This window comes from Salvelinus namaycush, chromosome 9 (assembly GCF_016432855.1).
Source record: "Salvelinus namaycush isolate Seneca chromosome 9, SaNama_1.0, whole genome shotgun sequence".
Taxonomy (NCBI): domain Eukaryota; kingdom Metazoa; phylum Chordata; class Actinopteri; order Salmoniformes; family Salmonidae; genus Salvelinus; species Salvelinus namaycush.
The window spans coordinates 1,056,135-1,083,776 of NC_052315.1; the positions used below are offsets into that span (position 1 = coordinate 1,056,135).

Here is a 27,642-nt window from a genome sequence, read left to right on the forward strand (position 1 = left end):
TCTTCGTGTCTTTACTGTAGGTATCCTTATGAATGGATGATATTGTCTTCGTGTCTTTACTGTAGGTATCCTTATGAATGGATGATATTGTCTTCGTGTCTTTACTGTAGGTATCCTTATGAATGGATGATATTGTCTTCGTGTCTTTACTGTAGGTATCCTTATGAATGGATGATATTGTCTTTACTGTAGTTATCCTTATGAATGCATTATATTTTGTCTACTTTCTATTGAGAGCAGCTGTAGGCTAATATTTTAACGTCGTTCATTTGATTCCGCTCCAAATCTTCAGCTTTTCATCATTTTTTATAGAATAATGTTGATCAACGTGTCTCTATTTTTTGTTTCTCATTTCAGGCCACAATCGGAATAGACTTCCTGTCAAAAACGATGTACTTGGAGGACCGAACGGTAAGTTAGCTCAATCAAAAGGCTATTTTACTACCCTTCTAGTGTCTCCCCCCCCCCCCCCCGGGCCACCTCTCTCTCTGTGAAATATCACCCACTAAGTTTCAGATGTACTGGCAAGCGTTCCAATTGGCACCCTATTACATCTGTAGTGCACTACTTTTGACCATGGTCCATAGGGCTCTGTAGTGCACTACTTTTGACCATGGTCCATAGGGCTCTGTAGTGCACTACTTTTGACCATGGTCCATAGGGCTCTGTAGTGCACTACTTTTGACCATGGTCCATAGGGCTCTGTAGTGCACTACTTTTGACCATGGTCCATAGGGCTCTGTAGTGCACTACTTTTGACCATGGTCCATAGGGCTCTGTAGTGCACTACTTTTGACCATGGCCCATAGGGCTCTGAACCATTAATATAGACAGGGTCATTGGTCCTGAGTAGGGCTGTTATGGTGACCACACGAGTCATGATGAGGTAAAATTTCACTTGACCATTGAGTCATGCCGCTGATGGTCATACCAAATTTGCGGACGGCCAGTCACTAATGGCCTGGTACTCAGGGCTCTATTGTCCCTCCATCAGGTCCTAATGGTCTGGTACTCAGGGCTCTATTGTCCCTCCATCAGATCCTAATGGCCTGGTACTCAGGGCTCTATTCTCTCTCCATCAGGTCCTAATGGCCTGGTACTCAGGGCTCTATTGTCCCTCCATCAGGTCCTAATGGCCTGGTACTCAGGGCTCTATTCTCTCTCCATCAGGTCCTAATGGCCTGGTACTCAGGGCTCTATTCTCTCTCCATCAGGTCCTAATGGCCTGGTACTCAGGGCTCTATTGTCCCTCCATCAGGTCCTAATGGCGTGGTACTCAGGGCTCTATTGTCCCTCCATCAGGCCACTAATGGCCTGGTACTCAGGGCTCTATTGTCCCTCCATCAGGTCCTAATGGCCTGGTACTCAGGGCTCTATCGTCCCTCCATCAGGTCCTAACGGCCTGGTACTCAGGCCTCTATTGTCCCTCCATCAGGTCCTACTGGCCTGGTACTCAGGGCTCTATTGTCCCTCCATCAGGTCCCAATGGCCTGGTACTCAGGGCTCTATTGTCCCTCCATCAGGTCCCAATGGCCTGGTACTCAGGGCTCTATTGTCCCTCCATCAGGTCCTAATGGCCTGGTACTCAGGGCTCTATTGTCCCTCCATCAGGTCCCAATGGCCTGGTACTCAGGGCTCTATTGTCCCTCCATCAGGTCCTAATGGCCTGGTACTCAGGGCTCTATTGTCTCTCCATCAGGTCCTAATGGCCTGGTACTCAGGGCTCTATTGTCCCTCCATCAGGTCCTATTGGCCTGGTACTCAGGGCTCTATTGTCCCTCCATCAGGTCCTAATGGCCTGGTACTCAGGGCTCTATTGTCCCTCCATCAGGTCCTAATGGCCTGGTACTCAGGGCTCTATTGTCCCTCCATCAGGTCCTAATGGCCTGGTACTCAGGGCTCTATTGTCCCTCCATCAGGTCCTAATGGCCTGGTACTCGGGGCTCTATTGTCCCTCCATCAGGTCCTAATAGCCTGGTACTCAGGGCTCTATTGTCCCTCCATCAGATCCTAATGGCCTGGTACTCAGGGCTCTATTCTCTCTCCATCAGGTCCTAATGGCCTGGTACTCAGGGCTCTATTGTCCCTCCATCAGGTCCTAATGGCCTGGTACTCGGGGCTCTATTGTCCCTCCATCAGGTCCTAATAGCCTGGTACTCAGGGCTCTATTGTCCCTCCATCAGATACTAATGGCCTGGTACTCAGGGCTCTATTGTCTCTCCATCAGGTCCTAATGGCCTGGTACTCAGGGCTCTATTGTCCCTCCATCAGGTCCTATTGGCCTGGTACTCAGGGCTCTATTGTCCCTCCATCAGGTCCTAATGGCCTGGTACTCAGGGCTCTATTGTCCCTCCATCAGGTCCTAATGGCCTGGCCATCAGGTCCTAATGGCCTGGTACTCAGGGCTCTATTGTCCCTCCATCAGGTCCTAATGGCCTGGTACTCGGGGCTCTATTGTCCCTCCATCAGGTCCTAATAGCCTGGTACTCAGGGCTCTATTGTCCCTCCATCAGATCCTAATGGCCTGGTACTCAGGGCTCTATTGTCCCTTTGAAATCAATGCAAATGCAATGGAAAATCAAACCAAACACTTCCTGAGAGCCCCGGCATTCAGAGTTTGAGCGGAATAGGATCACCTGTTGGGTGTGTGTGTGTGTGTGTGTGTGTGTGTGTGTGTGTGTGTGTGTGTGTGTGTGTGTGTGTGTGTGTGTGTGTGTGTGTGTGTGTGTGTGTGTGTGTGTGTGTGTGTGTGTGTGTGTGTGTGTGTGTGTGTGTTTGCATGTCTCTGTGTGTAGTGTAATAATGTATATGTCTGTCTGAGGGGAGACAGTGGTCCCAGGCTCTCTGTCAGTCTGAGGGAGACAGTGGTCCCAGGCTCTCTGTCTGTCTGAGGGAGACAGTGGTCCCAGGCTCTCTGTCTGTCTGAGGGAGACAGTGGTCCCAGGCTCTCTGTCTGTCTGAGGGAGACAGTGGTCCCAGGCTCTCTGTCTGTCTGAGGGAGACAGTGGTCCCATGCCCTCTGTCTGTCTGAGGGAGACAGTGGTCCCAGGCTCTCTGTCTGTCTGAGGGGAGACAGTGGTCTCAGGCTCTCTGTCTGTCTGAGGTAGACAGTGGTCCCAGGCTCTCTGTCTGTCTGAGGTAGACAGTGGTCCCAGGCTCTCTGTCTGTCTGAGGGAGACAGTGGTCCCAGGCTCTCTGTCTGTCTGAGGTAGACAGTGGTCCCAGGCTCTCTGTCTGTCTGAGGGAGACAGTGGTCCCAGGCTCTCTGTCTGTCTGAGGTAGACAGTGGTCCCAGGCTCTCTGTCTGTCTGAGGGAGACAGTGGTCCCAGGCTCTCTGTCTGTCTGAGGTAGACAGTGGTCCCAGGCTCTCTGTCTGTCTGAGGTAGACAGTGGTCCCAGGCTCTCTGTCTGTCTGAGGGAGACAGTGGTCCCAGGCTCTCTGTCTGTCTGAGGGAGACAGTGGTCCCAGGCTCTCTGTCTGTCTGAGGGAGACAGTGGTCCCAGGCCCTCTGTCTGTCTGAGGGAGACAGTGGTCCCAGGCTCTCTGTCTGTCTGAGGGGAGACAGTGGTCCCAGGCTCTCTGTCTGTCTGAGGGAGACAGTAGTCCCAGGCTCTCTGGACATGGTGAATAATCTGACGATCCCCAGATGTGTCTCTCTGATCCCCAGGTGAGGTTGCAGCTGTGGGACACGGCAGGACAGGAGCGCTTCAGGAGCCTCATACCTTCCTACATACGAGACTCTACTGTGGCCGTGGTGGTTTATGATATTACAAGTGAGTGGGGATCACACACACACACACACACACACACACACACACACACACACACACACACACAGACACAGACACAGACACAGACACATATACAGACACAGACACAGACACAGACACAGACACAGACACAGACACAGACACAGACACACACACACACACACACACACACACACACACAGACACAGACACAGACACAGACACAGACACAGACACAGACACAGACACAGACACAGACACAGACACATATACAGACACAGACACAGACACACACACAAACACATATATACATTGACACACACACACATATATATAGACACACTCACACACACACACATATAGACACACACACACACATATAGACACACACACACACAAACAGACACACAGCAACACACACACACACACACAGACAGACATACAGACATACACACACACAGAGACACACACACAGACACACATATAGACCCACACACACACAGACAGACACACAGCGACACACACACATACACACAGACAGACATACACACACACAGAGACACACACACATTGTATGCTGTCCTTGTTATGACCGGAATCAGGACCCACTGTTTTACAGGGCTGATATATTGTTCCATGGTTCTTTATTAAAGCACCGCTGTAACAACCATGTCAATCACTTCCTGTAGATTTGATCAGGTTTTTCCTTTGTTCTCCATAATAAACTGGGACATCTGTGTTGTGTCAGGTCCCATTGAGGCCATCAGAGACAGTGGTTTAATATCTCTGTGAGGAAGAAGAAGCTGTCCTCTTTAGAATGCGCACACACACACATACACACACACACACAGACACAGACACAGACACAGACACAGACACAGACACACACACACAGACACAGACACAGACACACAGACACACACAGACACACACACACACACACACCATCTCCTTTAAGACCATACCCTGGGGGGTGAACCTAACTGAATTCTGGTGTGTCAAGGTCAAAACAAGTGTATTGATAGTATCAAATACTATCTGAGTAGGGGAGAGCCGGGACAAAGGTAACACTGGGCGAAAGTAACACAGTCATTTTCTCAGATAAGACAGAAGCTGGAATGACATGTTGTTGAGCTCCCTGCAACAACAACAAAAACAGCCTATCCGACCATGTTTCTCCGAGTTATTAACAAAAAGTGTTTTTTAAGTGATGTAAGTTATTAAAAAACGGACCCTGTTTGGTTGTAGAGTTTTGTTTAGTTGTTTAAGGTTCCAAACATCATGTGTCAACCCATCTAGTGTCTAAATAACAGGCTTCAAGTGTCATGCTAGCTAGTCAGATGTCTTGCCTAGTTTAAATAAAGGTTAAAACAACAAAAAATATGTAAAACAAAATGTCATGCTAGCTAGTCAAGGATCATGCTAGCTAGTCAAGGATCATGCTAGCTAGTCAAGGATCATGCTAGCTAGTCAAGTGTCATGCTAGCTAGTCAAGTGTCATGCTAGCTAGTCAAGTGTCATGCTAGCTAGTCAAGGATCATGCTAGCTAGTCAAGTATCATGCTAGCTAGTCAAGTGTCATGCTAGCTAGTCAAGTGTCATGCTAGCTAGTCAAGTGTCATGCTAGCTAGTCAAGGATCATGCTAGCTAGTCAAGGATCATGCTAGCTAGTCAAGGATCATGCTAGCTAGTCAAGTGTCATGCTAGCTAGTCAAGGATCATGCTAGCTAGTCAAGTATCATGCTAGCTAGTCAAGTGTCATGCTAGCTAGTCAAGTGTCATGCTAGCTAGTCAAGTGTCATGCTAGCTAGTCAAGGATCATGCTAGCTAGTCAAGTGTCATGCTAGCTAGTCAAGTGTCATGCTAGCTAGTCAAGTATCATGCTAGCTAGTCAAGTGTCATGCTAGCTAGTCAAGTGTCATGCTAGCTAGTCAAGTGTCATGCTAGCTAGTCAAGTGTCATGCTAGCTAGTCAAGTATCATGCTAGATAGTCTTTGGTGTTAGCCTGGGAGAAGGCACAGGAGAGACGGGTGGGACGAAAGTAACACAATATCAACTGATTAATATTGTGAGACAAAGTATTGTGGGAAGCATCTGCCTCGGGTGCCAAAGGTTGCATGTTCAAATACAACAATAGAAAGTTACATTTTTGTTTAAAGGCTATCCCAAACCTTATCCCTTATCTTAACCATACAGAGTTAATGCCTAACCTTAAGATTTCAGAGTCAATACCTAAACTAAAACCTAAACTTAAATAATTTGGAGTTAATGTTTAAACTTAAACCTAACCTTAAGATTTCAGAGTCAATAACTAAACTAAAACCTAAACTTAAATAATTTGGAGTTAATGTCTAAACTAAAACCTAAACTTAAATAATTTGGAGTTAATGCCTAAACTTAAACCTAACCTTAAGATTTCAGAGTCAATACCTAAACTAAAACCTAAACTTAAGATTTCAGAGTCAATACCTAAACTAAAACCTAAACTTAAAATAATTTGGAGTTAATGCCTAAACTTAAACCTAACCTAAAATAATTTGACATTTGGAAGAACTTTGAAAGTTGATGTTTGAGAAACATGGATGAACGTCTAATTCTGACGTGAGACTGTGAGAGCTTGTTGCATAAAAGTCTCTGTAGCTCCATTGATCTCTGAGTGATTAGGGGGGAAAAAAACGAAAAGTGTTATTTTCGTCCCGGTTCTCCCCTAGTACCCAGCCCACTTGTACACCGTTAACATCAATATACACAATTCCATTTGTGTATATTGATCTTACACTGTATACTTTGTATGCTCAACCATTATTTGTCAAAACTCAACTTTAAACGAGATGATATTTGACCAACTACTTCTTTCTGCTTCTGCTCTTCTTCAACAGATGTGAACTCCTTCCAGCAAACGTCCAAATGGATCGATGACGTCAGAACGGAGAGAGGAAGTGATGTCATTATCATGCTAGTTGGCAACAAAACAGACTTGGGAGACAAGAGGTAAAGAAGTGTTATATTCAGTCATGATTTCTGGCTGCAGCCTAAATATGCGTCACAAATGTGCACCCTAGGGCCTGGTCAACAGTAGTACACTATAAAGGGAATAGGGGGCCATTTGGGACACACTGTTTCAAAGCACTGCTCCTGGACTAAATTACTTCCTTTTACTGGCCCGATTTCCATGGTTACGTCTGGTGCAGCGGTCCGTGTCCAATGTCTCTCTTCGAAAGGTCTTTGGGGTCTTTGGGGATCCAATCAAAACACAAGTTAGTTGCGACACTGTCAGTCTGTCTCTGCTCTACTTCAGAGTGACCTTGTGCCTCGTCACGCCTGAGCATGTTCCAACTGAGAGAGAGAGAGAGAGAGAGAGAGAGAGAGAGAGAGAGAGAGAGAGAGAGAGAGAGAGAGAGAGAGAGAGAGAGAGGGAGAGAGAGAGAGAGAGAGAGAGAGAGAGAGAGAGAGAGAGAGAGAGAGAGAGAGAAGGCCAGATATACAGAATAACAGAGATAACCATGGAAATATAAGCGGTGAGAGTAAGAAGACCGTAAACGCCAGGGGTAGTCAGTAAACACCGGGGGTAGTCAGTAAACACTGGGGGTAGTCAGTAAACACCGGGGGTAGTCAGTAAACACCGGGGGTAGTCAGTAAACACCGGGGGTAGTCAGTAAACGCCAGGGGTAGTCAGTAAACACCGGGGGTAGTCAGTAAACACCGGGGGTAGTCAGTAAACACCGGGGGTAGTCAGTAAACACCAGGGGTAGTCAGTAAACGGCAGGGGTAGTCAGTAAACACCAGGGGTAGTCAGTAAACACCGGGGGTAGTCAGTAAACACCGGGGGTAGTCAGTAAACACCGGGGGTAGTCAGTAAACACCGGGGGTAGTCAGTAAACACTGGGGGTAGTCAGTAAACACTGGGGGTAGTCTGTAAACACCGGGGGGTAGTCAGTAAACACCGGGGGTAGTCAGTAAACACCGGGGGTAGTCAGTAAACACCGGGGGTAGTCAGTAAACACCGGGGGTAGTCAGTAAACACCGGGGGTAGTCAGTAAACACCGGGGGTAGTCAGAAAACACCGGGGGTAGTCAGTAAACACTGGGGGTAGTCAGTAAACACCGGGGGTAGTCAGTAAACACCGGGGGTAGTCAGTAAACACCGGGGGTAGTCAGTAAACACTGGGGGTAGTCAGTAAACACTGGGGGTAGTCTGTAAACACTGGGGGGTAGTCAGTAAACACCAGGGGTAGTCAGTAAACACCGGGGGTAGTCAGTAAACACCGGGGGTAGTCAGTAAACACCGGGGGTAGTCAGTAAACACCGGGGGTAGTCAGTAAACACCGGGGGTAGTCAGTAAGGCTGGTGTGTTGACATGGTGCAGTGTGTTAAGGCTGGTGTGTTGACATGGTGCAGTGTGTTAAGGCCGGTGTGTTGACATGGTGCAGTGTGTTAAGGCTGGTGTGTTGACATGGTGCAGTGTGTTAAGGCTGGTGTGTTGACATGGTACAGTGTGTTAAGGCTGGTGTGTTGACATGGTGCAGTGTGTTAAGGCTGGTGTGTTGACATGGTGCAGTGTGTTAAGGCTGGTGTGTAGACATGGTGCAGTGTGTTAAGGCTGGTGTGTTGACATGGTGCAGTGTATTAAGGCTGGTGTGTTGACATGGTGCAGTGTGTTAAGGCTGGTGTGTTGACATGGTGCAGTGTGTTAAGGCTGGTGTGTTGACATGGTGCAGTGTATTAAGGCTGGTGTGTTGACATGGTGCAGTGTGTTAAGGCTGGTGTGTTGACATGGTGCAGTGTGTTAAGGCTGGTGTGTTGACATGGTGCGGTGTGTTGACATGGTGCAGTGTGTTAAGGCTGGTGTGTTGACATGGTGCAGTGTGTTAAGGCTGGTGTGTTGACATGGTGCAGTGTGTTAAGGCTGGTGTGTTGACATGGTACAGTGTGTTAAGGCTGGTGTGTTGACATGGTGCAGTGTGTTAAGGCTGGTGTGTTGACATGGTGCAGTGTGTTAAGGCTGGTGTGTTGACATGGTGCAGTGTGTTAAGGCTGGTGTGTTGACATGGTACAGTGTGTTAAGGCTGGTGTGTTGACATGGTGCAGTGTGTTAAGGCTGGTGTGTTGACATGGTGCAGTGTGTTAAGGCCGGTGTGTTGACATGGTGCAGTGTGTTAAGGCAGGTGTGTTGACATGGTGCAGTGTGTTAAGGCTGGTGTGTTGACATGGTGCAGTGTGTTAAGGCTGGTGTGTTGACATGGTGCAGTGTGTTAAGGCCGGTGTGTTGACATGGTGCAGTGTGTTAAGGCTGGTGTGTTGACATGGTGCAGTGTGTTAAGGCCGGTGTGTTGACATGGTGCAGTGTGTTAAGGCTGGTGTGTTGACATGGTGCAGTGTGTTAAGGCTGGTGTGTTGACATGGTACAGTGTGTTAAGATGTTTCAACACCCGAAATGACATCAACAGTAGACTATAAGCCTATTTCAACAATATCTAAATACATTTCATAAATACAGTTCAATCAACTGATTTCTATTTTACTACTTGTAGGCAACTGTCTGTAATCTGTCTCAATATATTTTTCTACTTGTAGGCTACTGTCTATTATCTGTCTCAATATATTTTTCTACTTGTAGGCAACTGTCTGTAATCTGTCTCAATATATTTTTCTACTTGTAGGCTACTGTCTGTAATCTGTCTCAATATATTTTTCTACTTGTAGGCAACTGTCTGTAATCTATCTAAATATATTTCATGATGTGCCAAATCGGTGATATAGTGCATTTAGAATAAACCGCCTCAATGTTTGCTGCTTTAGGTGGTAATATCTCTCTAGAAGCTGATCCGTGGTCAGTATTATAAAATAATTGAACACGTTTTATGGAAAGATTTGAATAGAGAAAGCTGATCCCGAGATCAGCCCTCCCTTTCTTTCGATCCTACCCGTATCGAGACACGCTCCAAAACGACGCGCTCAGTGACCGTTCTCTCGTGTGGTGTTTTTTTGGGAAACGCGTGTTACATCTTCAGACGTTGTAGGAAAGATGCATCGTTAAAACAATAGTAAGCCTTCAATTCCATCGCTATGGAAACCGGGCCTTAGTCTCTTTCCCCCATTTTACAGTGATGGTCAGTGTGAATGATCTGTCTAGAAACACACGGATTGTTCTGTCATTGAGTGTTTACTGTCTGACAGCAGAGGCTGATTTTTAACCGCTACTTGAAACGTTTAACCGTTATTCTCAACCGGCTGGTAGAGCGTATTGACAGAGAATCTTGACAGTGAATCAATTTACAAGTTAGACTTTAACTTTGAGCACTGAAGGCTGTAAGAAAACTCAAAATCACTCACCAAAGATATTGGATAAAAGGCAGGAATTCAGTTGGTGATCAATGAATATTGCATCATTCCTGTTAGAAGAGACCTTGAAGAGTAGGAATATGTAAATAAATGGTTAAAATATTTAAAAAACAGTCAGTTTATATCTCAGTAAAAGTATGGTAGAACAAGAATAGGGTAAGTACATTTTCTGTTCAAAAATACTTTTGTGAAAATATGATTGAATTGTTGACAAGATACTATTTCATGCAACATACATGGGTTAAACCACTTTTTATATCCATGGGGTCAATTAATAAATATTCAGTCTTGAATATAACATACATGTATTACCTCAAAATGTAGTCTGAACATGATTGAAGAACCTAGATCATTTGAAATATATATAAATATATACTATATACTGTACCACCTGAAAACACATTCATTTCAATGTAATTGCATACTCATGTTTGGACACTGACTTCAGTCCTCATTTAACAATGCTTACCTACCTTATGAAAGCCATTGAAGCAGACCTAAAGTAAATGATGCAATGTGTTTAGGATGAGCTAAAATGCTATGCAAATTGCCATTCTGATGTGGAATTGCTATGGCGCTCTTATGCCTTCTCAATCGCCTGGTAGAGATCTGTAATTTCCAAATTAAACATAACATTTGTAAAAAAAAAAAAAAAAATGTTAAAAAAAATGTGTGGAAGTCTTATTTAAGTTGTTAGTAATAAGAATTCAAGGTTAAATCATTTTAATTTAATTCCTTTATGCACAAATATTGATATAATAACCATTAAATTGAAGTTGAAGTCAATTGAAATTGAACTTGGAGTCAACGCTCCCATTTTACGACTCAGGAAAGCGTGCAATTTATTATGATGATGAACTTTACAAGGTGGTGAAAGCGCACGTCGATGAGTTTGATGCTCCTTGCCAATAAATATTGAGATTCTTATTCTGGTGACATGATGATCGATCCTTGGCTGCCTTTTGACAAATAGAAGATAATCTCATGTATAAAAAGCTCATGTAGACTAGCCTACCCGCACTGTATCTGCCAGCTGTTGACTAGAGCACACATGACAAGACAAGAGGAGGCACATTTGCTATTTTTAACACAACAGTTCACTATCGGTAGAGTTGAAAATGTGTTGTTTATTTGAGACAAGAAAACTTTTGCGAAAAAAATGTACATTTTATGGGCACTACCTCATCGTATACTGCTTCTTATCTGCGACAAGTATGTTTGGTAGAAATACTAGAATAGATAAATAAATACTACAGGCGGGTATTTAATATGATATAATACTACAGGCGGGACAGATTTTAGAATAGTCACATGAAAATCTGTCGTCAATTGGATGGAAACCGAGCTCCAGTCTTGTATGGATGGAAACGTTGCTCCGGTCTTGTATGGATGGAAACCTTGCTCCAGTCTTGTATGGATGGAAACCTAGCTCCGGTCTTGTATGGATGGAAACGTTGCTCCAGTCTTGTATGGATGGAAACGTTGCTCCAGTCTTGTATGGATGGAAACCTAGCTCCAGTCTTGTATGGATGGAAACCTTGCTCCAGTCTTGTATGGATGGAAACCTAGCTCCAGTCTTGTATGGATGGAAACCTAGCTCCAGTCTTGTATGGATGGAAACCTAGCTCCAGTCTTGTATGGATGGAAACCTAGCTCCGGTCTTGTATGGATGGAAACGTTGCTCCAGTCTTGTATGGATGGAAACCTTGCTCCGGTCTTGTATGGATGGAAACCTTGCTCCAGTCTTGTATGGATGGAAACCGAGCTCCGGTCTTGTATGGATGGAAACGTTGCTCCAGTCTTGTATGGATGGAAACCTAGCTCCAGTCTTGTATGGATGGAAACGTTGCTCCAGTCTTGTATGGATGGAAACCTAGCTCCAGTCTTGTATGGATGGAAACCTAGCTCCAGTCTTGTATGGATGGAAACGTTGCTCCAGTCTTGTATGGATGGAAACCTAGCTCCAGTCTTGTATGGATGGAAACCTAGCTCCAGTCTTGTATGGATGGAAACCTAGCTCCAGTCTTGTATGGATGGAAACCTAGCTCCGGTCTTGTATGGATGGAAACCTAGCTCCAGTCTTGTATGGATGGAAACCTAGCTCCAGTCTTGTATGGATGGAAACCTAGCTCCAGTCTTGTATGGATGGAAACGTTGCTCCAGTCTTGTATGGATGGAAACCTAGCTCCAGTCTTGTATGGATGGAAACCTAGCTCCAGTCTTGTATGGATGGAAACCTAGCTCCAGTCTTGTATGGATGGAAACCTAGCTCCAGTCTTGTATGGATGGAAACCTAGCTCCAGTCTTGTATGGATGGAAACGTTGCTCCAGTCTTGTATGGATGGAAACCTAGCTCCAGTCTTGTATGGATGGAAACCTAGCTCCAGTCTTGTATGGATGGAAACGTTGCTCCAGTCTTGTATGGATGGAAACGTTGCTCCAGTCTTGTATGGATGGAAACCTAGCTCCAGTCTTGTATGGATGGAAACCTAGCTCCAGTCTTGTATGGATGGAAACCTAGCTCCAGTCTTGTATGGATGGAAACCTAGCTCCAGTCTTGTATGGATGGAAACCTAGCTCCAGTCTTGTATGGATGGAAACCTAGCTCCAGTCTTGTATGGATGGAAACCTAGCTCCAGTCTTGTATGGATGGAAACCTAGCTCCAGTCTTGTATGGATGGAAACCTAGCTCCAGTCTTGTATGGATGGAAACCTAGCTCCGGTCTTGTATGGATGGAAACCTAGCTCCAGTCTTGTATGGATGGAAACCTAGCTCCAGTCTTGTATGGATGGAAACCTAGCTCCAGTCTTGTATGGATGGAAACGTTGCTCCAGTCTTGTATGGATGGAAACCTAGCTCCAGTCTTGTATGGATGGAAACCTAGCTCCAGTCTTGTATGGATGGAAACCTAGCTCCAGTCTTGTATGGATGGAAACCTAGCTCCAGTCTTGTATGGATGGAAACCTAGCTCCAGTCTTGTATGGATGGAAACGTTGCTCCAGTCTTGTATGGATGGAAACCTAGCTCCAGTCTTGTATGGATGGAAACCTAGCTCCAGTCTTGTATGGATGGAAACGTTGCTCCAGTCTTGTATGGATGGAAACGTTGCTCCAGTCTTGTATGGATGGAAACCTAGCTCCAGTCTTGTATGGATGGAAACCTAGCTCCAGTCTTGTATGGATGGAAACGTTGCTCCGGTCTTGTATGGATGGAAACCTAGCTCCAGTCTTGTATGGATGGAAACGTTGCTCCAGTCTTGTATGGATGGAAACCTAGCTCCAGTCTTGTATGGATGGAAACCTAGCTCCAGTCTTGTATGGATGGAAACGTTGCTCCAGTCTTGTATGGATGGAAACCTAGCTCCAGTCTTGTATGGATGGAAACCTAGCTCCAGTCTTGTATGGATGGAAACGTTGCTCCAGTCTTGTATGGATGGAAACCTAGCTCCAGTCTTGTATGGATGGAAACCTAGCTCCAGTCTTGTATGGATGGAAACGTTGCTCCAGTCTTGTATGGATGGAAACCTAGCTCCAGTCTTGTATGGATGGAAACGTTGCTCCAGTCTTGTATGGATGGGAACCTAGCTCCAGTCTTGTATGGATGGAAACGTTGCTCCAGTCTTGTATGGATGGAAACCTAGCTCCAGTCTTGTATGGATGGAAACCTAGCTCCAGTCTTGTATGGATGGAAACCTAGCTCCAGTCTTGTATGGATGGAAACGTTGCTCCAGTCTTGTATGGATGGAAACGTTGCTCCAGTCTTGTATGGATGGAAACGTTGCTCCAGTCTTGTATGGATGGAAACCTAGCTCCAGTCTTGTATGGATGGAAACCTAGCTCCAGTCTTGTATGGATGGAAACGTTGCTCCAGTCTTGTATGGATGGAAACCTAGCTCCAGTCTTGTATGGATGGAAACGTTGCTCCAGTCTTGTATGGATGGGAACCTAGCTCCGGTCTTGTATGGATGGAAACGTTGCTCCAGTCTTGTATGGATGGAAACCTAGCTCCAGTCTTGTATGGATGGAAACCTTGCTCCGGTCTTGTATGGATGGAAACCTAGCTCCGGTCTTGTATGGATGGAAACGTTGCTCCAGTCTTGTATGGATGGAAACCTAGCTCCGGTCTTGTATGGATGGAAACCTTGCTCCGGTCTTGTATGGATGGAAACCTAGCTCCAGTCTTGTATGGATGGAAACCTAGCTCCGGTCTTGTTTGGATGGAAACCTTGCTCCGGTCTTGTATGGATGGAAACCTTGCTCCGGTCTTGTATGGATGGAAACCTAGCTCCGGTCTTGTATGGATGGAAACCTAGCTCCAGTCTTGTATGGATGGAAACCTAGCTCCAGTCTTGTATGGATGGAAACGTTGCTCCAGTCTTGTATGGATGGAAACGTTGCTCCAGTCTTGTATGGATGGAAACCTAGCTCCAGTCTTGTATGGATGGAAACGTTGCTCCAGTCTTGTATGGATGGAAACCTAGCTCCAGTCTTGTATGGATGGAAACGTTGCTCCAGTCTTGTATGGATGGGAACCTAGCTCCGGTCTTGTATGGATGGAAACGTTGCTCCAGTCTTGTATGGATGGAAACCTAGCTCCAGTCTTGTATGTATGGAAACCTTGCTCCGGTCTTGTATGGATGGAAACCTAGCTCCGGTCTTGTATGGATGGAAACGTTGCTCCAGTCTTGTATGGATGGAAACCTAGCTCCGGTCTTGTATGGATGGAAACCTTGCTCCGGTCTTGTATGGATGGAAACCTAGCTCCAGTCTTGTATGGATGGAAACCTAGCTCCGGTCTTGTTTGGATGGAAACCTTGCTCCGGTCTTGTATGGATGGAAACCTTGCTCCGGTCTTGTATGGATGGAAACCTAGCTCCGGTCTTGTATGGCTGGAAACCTAGCTCCGGTCTTGTATGGCTGGAAACCTTGCTCCGGTCTTGTATGGATGGAAACCTAGCTCCGGTCTTGTATGGATGGAAACCTAGCTCCAGTCTTGTATGGATGGAAACCTTGCTCCGGTCTTGTATGGATGGAAACCTAGCTCCGGTCTTGTATGGATGGAAACCTAGCTCCAGTCTTGTATGGATGGGAACCTAGCTCCAGTCTTGTATGGCTGGAAACCTAGCTCCAGTCATGTATGCTTTTAATTCTTGTGACTGTCCCTGAATTCTCATTTTCCCCCTCCCTCCCTTCCCTGAATCCCCAGTTCCCCCCCTCACTCCACTCCTTGAATCCTCAGTCCCCCCCTTCCTCCCCGAATCCCCAGTTCTCCCTCCCTCCCCTCCCTCCCAGAATCCCCAGTTCCCCCCTCCCTCCCAGAATCCCCAGTTCCCCCCTCCCTCCCCCCTCCCAGAATCCCCAGTTCCCCCCTCCCTCCCCTCCCTCCCAGAATCCCCAGTTCCCCCCTCCTTGAATCCCCAGTTCCCGCCTCCCGTTTCTCCCTCCCAGAATCCTCAGTTTCCCCCTCCATCCCCTCCCCGAATCCTCACTTCCCCCCTCCCTCCCCTCCCTGAATCCTCAAACCCCCCTCTCACCCCTGTCAGAATCCTCAGTTTCCCCCTCCCCCCATTGAATCTCCCTTCTACATCTGAGGAGTGTCACAAAAATTCATCATATTTCAGTGGGAGTATCTGATACTTGGAGAGAGTGCATGGAAATGGGACCTAAAAGGATATGTGCATGCAATCTGTTTAGACAGACAGTCTTAGACTGATAAAGCTGGATGCTAGGTGTTGCTAAAGGTTGTATGTCGCTCGTACGCTCTCTCAATGCATATGATCATCAATATTGAGATCTGTGTAGAAATGGGGGCATGATCTGCTAGCATCTAAAGCAGAGAATAATCACATTCACATTGGGACAGAAACATTAGTCTGTGTGGCTTTGACCTCGCCAAATAGTAATACTACTGAATGTATGAGTGATAAGCTTGATCTCCTCCCTCTGACAGAGAGACAGGATGCAGAATGCTCTGTCTGCATCACGAAAACTCAGCATTTGATTTGGTCTGATCCTTCTTTTGTTGATTTATTTGTCCTTTTGCTTTTGGAAATCAGAACCCTAACAAAGCATTCAAAAAAGACAAAGATGTATGACCATGTTCCTGAGGTCAGCCAAACATGCAGTGGTCCTTGAGAGATGAACCAGAACTCTAACAGGGAGTGAAGTTGACTGACTGACTGACTGACTGACTTAGTATCCTCTGTCTCTGTGTGTCTGAGGGGTACTGTGACAACGTGGACTAGTCTAGGATGCTAGTGATGAATCTTCTGTGTTGGATCTCTGGGACTCTGGCTGCTTTTAGAGACAGATTAGAGTGTGTTCTCTGTCCTGATGGAAGACTGGTGGGATGGGGTTTATCGGTAGAGAGCTGCCTGCCAGGACTGGTGGGGGTGTCTAGAAAGCTGTTTTTTTGCACGGTGGTAATGATAATGCTACTGTAGATTCTTGTTCTTCTTCCTATTCTTCTTCTTCTGTATGCAGTGGACCTGCCAAGCTAGGCTAGGCCTATGTCTTATGACAAATATATACAGTTGAAGTCGGATGTTTACATACACTTAGGTTGGAGTTTTGTTTTTCCAACCACTCCACAAATTTCTTGTTAACAAACTATAGTTTTGGCCAGTCGGTTAGGACATCTTCTTTGTGCATGACACAAGTTATTTTTCCAACAGTTGTTTACAGACAGCTTATTTCACTTATGATTCACTCTATCACAAGTTTTAATACACAAAGTTTACATACACTAAGTTGACTGTGCCTTCAAACAGCTTGGAAAATTCCAGAGAATGATGTCATGCCTTTAGAAGCTTCTGATAGGCTAATTGACTAATAGGCTAATCAGTTGAGTCAATTGGAGGTGTACCTGTGGATGTATTTCAAGGCCTACCCTCAAACTCAGTGCCTCTTTGCTTGACATCATGGGAAAATCAAAATAAATCAGCCAAAACCTCCACAAGTCTGGTTCATCCTTAGGAGCAATTTCCAAACGCCTGAAGGTACCAAGTTCATCTGTACAAACAATAGTACGCAAGTATAAACACCATGGGACCACGCAGCCATCATACCGCTCAGGAAGGAGACGCGTTCTGTCTCCAAGAGATGAACATACTTTGGTGCGGAAAGTGCAAATCAATCCCAGAACAACAGCAAAGGACCTTGTGAAGATGCTGTAGGAAACAGGTACAAAAGTATCTATATCCACAGTAAAACGAGTCCTATATCGACATAACCTGAAAGGCTGCTCAGCAAGGAAGAAGCCACTGCTCCAAAACCACCATAAAAAAGCAGACTACGGTTTTCAACTGCACATGGGGACAAAGATCGTACTTTTTGGAGAAATGTCCTCTGGTCTGATGAAACAAAAATAGAACTGTTTGGCCATAATGACCATCGTTATGTTTGGAGGAAATAGGGGGAGGCTTGTAAGTCGAAGAACACCATCCCAATCGTGAAGCACGGGGGTGGCAGCATCATGTTGTGGGGGTGGCAGCATCGTGTTGTGGGGGTGGCAGCATCATGTTGTGGGGGTGGCAGCATCGTGTTGTGAGGGTGCTTTGCTGCAGGAGGGACTGGTGCACTTCACAAAATAGATGGCATCATGACGAAAGAAAATTACGTGGATATATTGAAGCAACATCTCAAGACATCAGTCAGGAAGTTAAAGCTTGATCGCAAATGGGTCTTCCAAATGGACAATGACCACAAGCATACTTCCAAAGTTGTGGCAAAATGGCAACAAAGTCAAGTTATTGGAGTGGCCAAAGCCCTGACCTCAACCCTATAGAAAATGTGTGGGCAGAACTGAAAAAGCGTGTGCGAGCAAGGAGGCCTGACTCAGTTACAGCAGCTCTGTCAGGAGGAAAGGGCCAAAATTCACCCAACTTATTGTGGGAAGCTTGTGGAAGACTACCCGAAATGTTTGACCCAAGTTAAAAGGTTTAAAGACAATGCTACCAAATACAAATTGAGTGTATGTAAACTTCTGACCCACTGGGAATGTAATGAAAGAAATAAAAGCTGACATCCATACTAAACCCTCAGAGGACATGCATACTAAACCCTCAGAGGACATCCATACTAAATCCTCAGAGGACATCCATACTAAATCCTCAGAGGACATGCATACTAATCCCTCAGAGGACATGCATACTAATCCCTCAGAGGACATGCATACTAATCCCCAACTATCAGACACCTCAAGGACATCCATACAAACCCTCAGAGACATGCATACTAACCCTCAGAGACATCCATACTAAATCCTCAGAGGACATCCATACTAAATCCTCAGAGGACATGCATACTAATCCCTCAGAGGACATGCATACTAATCCCTCAGAGGACATGCATACTAATCCCTCAGAGGACATGCATACTAAACCCTCAGAGGACATCCATACTAAACCCTCAGAGGACATGCATACTAAACCCTCAGAGGACATCCATACTAAATCCTCAGAGGACATGCATACTAATCCCTCAGAGGACATGCATACTAATCCCTCAGAGGACATGCATACTAAACCCTCAGAGGACATCCATACTAAACCCTCAGAGGACATGCATACTAAACCCTCAGAGGATATGCATACTAAACCCTCAGAGGATATGCATGCTAAACCCTCAGAGGACATGCATGCTCTCCTAAACCCTCAGAGGACATGCATACTAAACCCTCAGAGGATATGCATGCTAAACCCTCAGAGGACATGCATACTAAACCCTCAGAGGACATGCATACTAAACCCTCATGCATGTAAATACATATAAAGCAGTAGTAAATACAGACGGGGACTGCGCCCTCAATGACAAGACATTCCTTACATAGTGCACTACTTTTAACCGTAGCCCTTTGGGTTTCCCATTTGGGACGCAACCAGGCTGTGCTGTACTGAGGAGAACCAAGAAGACAGGCTGCTTACATCACCATGCAAGCCTGCCTGTCTGTCTGTCTGTGTCTGTGTCTGTCTGTGTCTGTGTCTGTGTCTGTGTCTGTGTCTGTGGCTGTGTCTGTGTCTGTGTCTGTCTGTCCCTGAAGACTACTGGCTGCCTCTGGTCTGTGATATAGACACAGTGGGTTTAGTTACCAGTCTGTACTGGATGGTCTGTGATATAGAGACAGTGGGTTTAGTTACCAGGCTGGGCTGGATGGTCTGTGATATAGAGACAGTGGGTTTAGTTACCAGGCTGGGCTGGATGGTCTGTGATATAAACACAGTGGGTTTAGTTACCAGTCTGGGCTGGATGGTCTGTGATATAAACACAGTGGGTTTAGTTACCAGTCTGGGCTGGATGGTCTGTGATATAGACACAGTGGGTTTAGTTACCAGTCTGGGCTGGATGGTCTGTGATATAGAGACAGTGGGTTTAGTTACCAGGCTGGGCTGGATGGTCTGTGATATAGACACAGTGGGTTTAGTTACCAGTCTGGGCTGGATGGTCTGTGATATAGACACAGTGGGTTTAGTTACCAGTCTGGGCTGACTGGTCTGTGATATAGACACAGTGGGTTTAGTTACCAGTCTGGGCTGGATGGTCTGTGATATAGACACAGTGGGTTTAGTTACCAGTCTGTACTGGATGGTCTGTGATATAGACACAGTGGGTTTAGTTACCAGTCTGTACTGGGCTGGATGGTCTGTGATATAGAGACAGTGGGTTTAGTTACCAGTCTGTACTGGATGGTCTGTGATATAGAGACAGTGGGTTTAGTTACCAGTCTGTACTGGATGGTCTGTGATATAGACACAGTGGGTTTAGTTACCAGTCTGTACTGGATGGTCTGTGATACAGACACAGTGGGTTTAGTTACCAGTCTGGGCTGGATGGTCTGTGATATAGAGACAGTGGGTTTAGTTACCAGTCTGGGCTGGATGGTCTGTGATATAGACACAGTGGGTTTAGTTACCAGTCTGGGCTGGATGGTCTGTGATATAGAGACAGTGGGTTTAGTTACCAGTCTGTGCTGGATGGTCTGTGATATAGACACAGGTTGTTAGTTACCAGTCTGTACTGGATGGTCTGTGATACAGACACAGTGGGTTTAGTTACCAGTCTGTGCTGGATGGTCTGTGATATAGAGACAGTGGGTTTAGTTACCAGTCTGTACTGGATGGTCTGTGATATAGACACAGTGGGTTTAGTTACCAGTCTGGGCTGGATGGTCTGTGATATAGACACAGTGGTTTAGTTACCAGTCTGGGCTGGATGGTCTGTGATAATAACACAGTGGGTTTAGTTACCAGTCTGGGCTGGATGGTCTGTGATATAGAGACAGTGGGTTTAGTTACCAGTCTGGGCTGGATGGTCTGTGATATAGACACAGTGGGTTTAGTTACCAGTCTGTACTGGATGGTCTGTGATATAGACACAGTGGGTTTAGTTACCAGGTCGCTGGATGGTCTGTGATATAGACACAGTGGGTTTAGTTACCAGTCTGTGCTGGATGGTCTGTGATATAGAGACAGTGGGTTTAGTTACCAGTCTGGGCTGGATGGTCTGTGATATAGACACAGTGGGTTTAGTTACCAGTCTGTACTGGATGGTCTGTGATATAGACACAGTGGGTTTAGTTACCAGTCTGGGCTGGATGGTCTGTGATATAGACACAGTGGGTTTAGTTACCAGTCTGGGCTGGGCTGGATGGTCTGTGATATAGACACAGTGGGTTTAGTTACCAGTCTGGGCTGACTGGTCTGTGATATAGACACAGTGGGTTTAGTTACCAGTCTGGGCTGGGCTGGATGGTCTGTGATATAGACACAGTGGGTTTAGTTACCAGTCTGTACTGGATGGTCTGTGATATAGAGACAGTGGGTTTAGTTACCAGTCTGTACTGGATGGTCTGTGATATAGACACAGTGGGTTTAGTTACCAGTCTGGGTTGGATGGTCTGTGATATAGACACAGTGGTTGTTACCAGTCTGGGCTGACTGGTCTGTGATATAGACACAGTGGGTTTAGTTACCAGTCTGGGCTGGATGGTCTGTGATACAGACACAGTGGGTTTAGTTACCAGGCTGGGCTGGATGGTCTGTGATATAGAGACAGTGGGTTTAGTTACCAGTCTGGGCTGGATGGTCTGTGATATAGACACAGTGGGTTTAGTTACCAGTCTGTACTGGATGGTCTGTGATATAGACACAGTGGGTTTAGTTACCAGTCTGGGCTGGATGGTCTGTGATATAGAGACAGTGGGTTTAGTTACCAGTCTGGGCTGGATGGTCTGTGATATAGACACAGTGGGTTTAGTTACCAGTCTGTACTGGGCTGGATGGTCTGTGATATAGAGACAGTGGGTTTAGTTACCAGTCTGGGCTGGATGGTCTGTGATATAGACACAGTGGGTTTAGTTACCAGTCTGTACTGGGCTGGATGGTCTGTGATATAGAGACAGTGGGTTTAGTTACCAGTCTGTACTGGGCTGGATGGTCTGTAATATAGACACAGTGGGTTTAGTTACCAGTCTGGGCTGGATGGTCTGTGATATAGACACAGTGGGTTTAGTTACCAGTCTGTACTGGATGGTCTGTGATATAGACACAGTGGGTTTAGTTACCAGGCTGGGCTGGATGGTCTGTGATATAGAGACAGTGGGTTTAGTTACCAGTCTGGGCTGGTGGTCTGTGATATAGACACAGTGGTTTAGTTACCAGTGCTGGCTGGATGGTCTGTGATATAGAGACAGTGGGTTTAGTTACCAGTCTGGGCTGGATGGTCTGTGATTAGAGACAGTGGGTTTAGTTACCCTCTGTACTGATGGTCTGTGATATAGACACAGTGGGTTTAGTTACCAGTCTGTACTGGATGGTCTGTGATACAGACACAGTGGGTTTAGTTACCAGTCTGGGCTGGATGGTCTGTGATATAGACACAGTGGGTTTAGTTACCAGTCTGTACTGGATGGTCTGTGATACAGACACAGTGGGTTTAGTTACCAGTCTGGGCTGGATGGTCTGTGATATAGACACAGTGGGTTTAGTTACCAGTCTGTACTGGGCTGGATGGTCTGTGATATAGAGACAGTGGGTTTAGTTACCAGTCTGGGCTGGGCTGGATGGTCTGTGATATAGACACAGTGGGTTTAGTTACCAGTCTGGGCTGGGCTGGATGGTCTGTGATATAGACACAGTGGGTTTAGTTACCAGTCTGTACTGGGCTGGATGGTCTGTGATATAGAGACAGTGGGTTTAGTTACCAGTCTGGGCTGGGCTGGATGGTCTGTGATATAGAGACAGTGGGTTTAGTTACCAGTCTGTACTGGGCTGGATGGTCTGTGATATAGACACAGTGGGTTTAGTTACCAGTCTGGGCTGGATGGTCTGTGATATAGACAGTGGGTTTTAGTTACCAGTCTGGGCTGGATGGTCTGTGAAATAACACAGTGGGTTGTTAGTTACCAGTCTGGGCTGGATGGTCTGTGATATAGACACAGTGGGTTTAGTTACCAGTCTGGGCTGGATGGTCTGTGATATAGACACAGTGGGTTTAGTTACCAGTCTGGGCTGGATGGTCTGTGATAATAACACAGTGGGTTTAGTTACCAGTCTGGGCTGGATGGTCTGTGATATAGACACAGTGGGTTTAGTTACCAGTCTGGGCTGTACTGGATGGTCTGTGATATAGACACAGTGGGTTTAGTTACCAGTCTGTACTGGATGGTCTGTGATATAGACACAGTGGGTTTAGTTACCAGTCTGGGCTGGATGGTCTGTGATATAGACACAGTGGGTTTAGTTACCAGTCTGGGCTGGATGGTCTGTGATATACCACATTGGGTTTAGTTACCAGTCTGGGCTGGATGGTCTGTGATATAGACACAGTGGGTTTAGTTACCAGTCTGTACTGGATGGTCTGTGATATAGACACAGTGGGTTTAGTTACCAGTCTGGGCTGGATGGTCTGTGATATAGACACAGTGGGTTTAGTTACCAGTCTGTACTGGATGGTCTGTGATATAGACACAGTGGGTTTAGTTACCAGTCTGTACTGGATGGTCTGTGATATAGACACAGTGGGTTTAGTTACAGATCTGGGCTGGATGGTCTGTGATATAGACACAGTGGGTTTAGTTACCAGTCTGGGCTGGATGGTCTGTGATATAGACACAGTGGGTTTAGTTACCAGTCTCTGGCTGGATTCTTGATATAGCCACGTGGTTTTAGTTACCAGTCTGGGCTGTGGTCTGTGATATCACAGTGGGTTTGTACAGTGCTGGCTGGATGGTCTGTGTATACACAGTGGGTTTAGTTACCAGTCTGACTGATGGTCTGTGATATAGACACAGTGGTTTAGTTACCAGTCTGGCTGGCTGGATGGTCTATATAGACACAGTGGTTAGTTACCAGTTGGCTGGATGTCTGTGTAGTACTGTTACGTCTGGTCTGTCTGCTGTGATATAGCAGTGGTTCTTACCAGTCTGGGCTGGGATGGTCTGTGATATAAATTTGATTAGCTACCAGGCTGCATAGTGATCAAAATTGGGTGAAAATATAATATATTTTCAACGTCTTTTCAATGTCTTTTCAATGTCTTTTGCTCTGTGCTGGCTGGGTTGTGTAGTCAGCCTAGGAGGATGCTGTAGTCTCTTCACCATACCGTTTGACTTTACTGGGTGTTCTTTGACAAGGCAAATTTAACCAGCGTTTGTAAACGCATGTGCTAGATTTAGCCAGCCCGCTAATATTCAACTGTAGTCCCCTCTTTCCATTCTGTGCACCTGACACTCTCCCTTTCTCACGTTCCCAGGAACAACATTTCATAGTAATAGGCAGTAATTAGTACATTTTTTTCAGGCCACAACACCATCGATCAGCTTCACCATAATATAATATAATAATAATAATAATAATAATAATAATAATGAACGATGTTAGATGTGCTGTTGGGAGAGTGCTGGCAGACAGTGCTGCTCAGTGTGGCTGGCTGTGGCTGTGGCTTGTTGTAGTCTGTCGACTACAGTACCTCCCCATTGGGCACAAACTGGTTGAATCAATGTTGCTTCCACAGAAAAAAAGCAATGTGATGACGTTGAATCGACGTGGAAAACTGATTAGATTTGCAAAAAAAAAGTCATCAACGTAAAGTATTTTATTTTCATCAGGTCACTGCTTATTTAAGATGTTGTTCAGTCTGTGGTTTGATGTGGATTCATGTCCTCTCCTCTCCCAGGCAGATCACCATAGAGGAAGGGGAACAGCGGGCCAAGGAGCTCAGCGTCATGTTTATTGAGACCAGCGCCAAGACGGGCTACAACGTCAAACAGGTTAGTGTTTATTGAGACCAGCGTCAAGGGGCTACAACGTCAACAGGTTATGTTTATTTAGACCAGTACCGTCAAACAGGTTAGTGTTTATTGAGACCAGCGCCAAGACGGCTACAACGTCAAACAGGTTAGTGTTTATTGAGACAGCGCCAAGACGGGCTACAACGTCAAACGGTTAGTGTTTATTGAGACCAGCGTCAAGACGGGCTACAACGTCAAACAGGTTAGTGTTTATTGAGACCAGCTACAATGTCAAACAGGTTAGTGTTTATTGAGACCAGCGCCAAGACAGGCTACAACGTCAAACAGGTTAGTGTTTATTGAGACTAGCTACAATGTCAAACAGGTTAGTGTTTATTGAGACTAGCTACAACGTCAAACAGGTTAGTGTTTATTGAGACACGTCAAGACGGGCTACAACGTCAAACAGTTAGTTGTTTATTGAGACCAGCGCCAAGACAGGCTACACGTCAAACAGGTTAGTGTTTATTGAGACCAGCGCCAAGAAGGCTACAACGTCAAACAGGTTAGTGTTTATTGAGACCAGCGTCAAGACAGGCTACAACGTCAACAGGTTGTTTATTGAGACTAGCTACAACGTAAACAGGTTAGTGTTTATTGAACAGCGTCAAGACAGGCTACACGTCAAACAGGTTAGTGTTTATTGAGACCAGCGCCAAGACAGGCTACAACGTCAAACAGGTTAGTGTTTATTGAGACGGGACAGGCTACAACGTCAAACAGGTATGTGTTATTTGAGACCAGCGCAAGACAGGCTACAACGTCAAACAGGTTAGTGTTTATTGAGACCACGCAAGCTAAGCAAGGCTACAGTACTAACAGAGTAGCAGTGGTTTATTGAGACTAGCTACAACGTCAAACAGGTAGTGTTTATTGAGACCAGCGTCAAGACAGGCTACAACGTCAAACAGGTTAGTGTTTATTGAGCACGCGCCAAGACAGGCTACAACGTCAAACAGGTTAGTGTTTATTGAGACCAGCTACAACGTCAAACAGGTTAGTGTTTATTGAGACCAGCGCCAAGACAGGCTACAACGTCAAACAGGTTAGTGTTTATTGAGACCAGCGTCAAGACAGGCTACAACGTCAAACAGGTTAGTGTTTATTGAGACCAGCGCCAAGACAGGCTACAACGTCAAACAGGTTAGTGTTTATTGAGACCAGCGTCAAGACAGGCTGGTGAATCTGCATGTCTGTATAATGTACTTTCAGTGGCTCAGTGTGTTCTAAGTCCCTCTGAGTGTTCTAAGTCCCTCTGAGTGTTCTAAGTCCCTCTGAGTGTTCTAAGTCCCTCTGAGTGTTCTGAGTCCCTCTGAGTGTTGAGTCCCTCTGAGTGTTGACAACACTAAATCTCTGTGTCGTATTTCTGCATGAACCACATATACGGATTATTTCTGTCACTGTCAGTGTTGACAGGAAATGGTCTAGTGGCAAGAGGGCATGACTGAGTCATTTTTCCCATGACTGACTTGTCCTTGATTTATGAGTAATAAACAGTGACTAGCGTAAAGTGTTTGTTATCGAATATAGAAACGGGCTTTGGTTGGAATCAGGTCTATTACCTCTAACTGCAGGAAGTCAGAGAGAGCAAGAAGGGAGATCGAGAGAGCTGGCTTGAGAGAGAGAGACGACCACAGCCTGGTATCAATTAGTATCAATTGTACAAGGTTGTACCAATGTCTATGAATGACACAGGCGAGCCAGCAGGGTTAACAGTGGGGTGTTTATCCTCTTTGTTTTGTGTTTATCCTCTTTGTTATGCTCTGGTCCCTTTGTTCCATTAGTGGTCCTGAAGTAATGCAGAACAATGGGTCATGTGTTTGCATCAGTGCTGGGTGACAACGTGGTTCCCTTCACAGACACAATATACTGTTAGCTTGTCTTTATAAAACCATTTATTTACTATACAGATGCTCTTGTATTGTAACTCAGAGATGATGGAAAGACAGAGATGGAAGAGAGAGAGAGATGGAAGAGAGAGAGAGAGAGAGATGGAAGAGAGAGAGAGAGAGAGATGGAAGAGAGAGAGAGAGAGAGAGAGAGAGAGAGAGAGATGGAAGAGAGAGAGAGAGAGAGATGGAAGAGAGAGAGAGAGAGAGAGAGAGAGAGAGAGAGAGAGAGAGAGAGAGAGAGAGAGAGAGAGAGAGAGAGAGAGAGAGAGAGAGAGAGAGAGAGAGAGAGAGAGAGATGAGAGAGAGATGAGAGAGAGATGAGAGAGAGATGAGAGAAAGAAGGAGAGAAGGAGAGAGCAAAGGAGAGACAGAGATGGAAGAGAGAGAGAGTGATGGAAGCACCTAGATCTTCTGTACAGATTCTGCCAGACCTGGGCCCTGACAGACCTGGGCCCTGACAGTAAATCTCAGTAAGACCAAAATATTGGTTGTTCCAAAAAAGGTCCAGTCGCCATGACAACAAATACAAATTCCATCTAGACACCGTTGCCCTAGAGCACACAAAAAACGATTACATACCTTGGCCTAAACGTCAACGCCACAGGTAACTTCCACAAAGCTGTGCACGAGCTGAGAGACAAGGCAAGAAGGGCCTTCTATGCCATCAAAAGGAACATAAAATTCGACATACCAATTAGGATCTGGCTAAAAATACTTGAATCAGTTATAGAATCCATTGCCCTTTATGGTTGTGAGGTCTGGGGTCCGCTCACCAACCAAGAATTCACAAAATGGGACGACAAAGACCAAATTGAGACTCTGCATGCAGAATTCGGCAAAAATATCCTCAGTGTACAACGTAAAACAAGCAGAGCAGAATTAGGCCGTTACCCGCTAATGATCAAAATCCAGAAAAGAGCCGTTGTAACGTCCGGGGTGTAGTGGGTGAGAAGTCAGGCGCAGGAAGCAGAGAGTTCAGGGTAGTGCTAACTTTTAATGCACCACAACGGTGAACATACGGCAACCAAAACAAATGCCCCAAACACGGGAGACTAAAACAGTCCAGGAAAAAAAAAAAACACATGGGAAAACCGTGACACACAGACGTGTACACATGTACATCGAACAATCCCGCACAACCAGCAGGCGGGCCTGCTGGTAAATAAAGCCTAACCAATCAGCCTAAAACAAACACAGGTGAAACCAATAAACAGAAAAGGGGAAAAAAGGATCAGTGGCAGCTAGTAGGCCGGTGACGACGACCGCCGAGCGCCACCCGAACGGGAAGGGGAGCCACCTTCCTGTTGGAGTCGTGACAGCCGTTAAATTCTACAACTTAAAGTAAGCGATTCCCAAACCTTCCATAACAAAA

The 27,642-nt window shown here is 45.8% G+C and overlaps 1 pseudogene; it reads left to right on the top strand.

Annotated features, from left to right (window-relative positions):
• Positions 1–27,642, top strand: part of LOC120053334 — a 137,403-nt pseudogene that overhangs the window by 92,151 nt on the left and 17,610 nt on the right.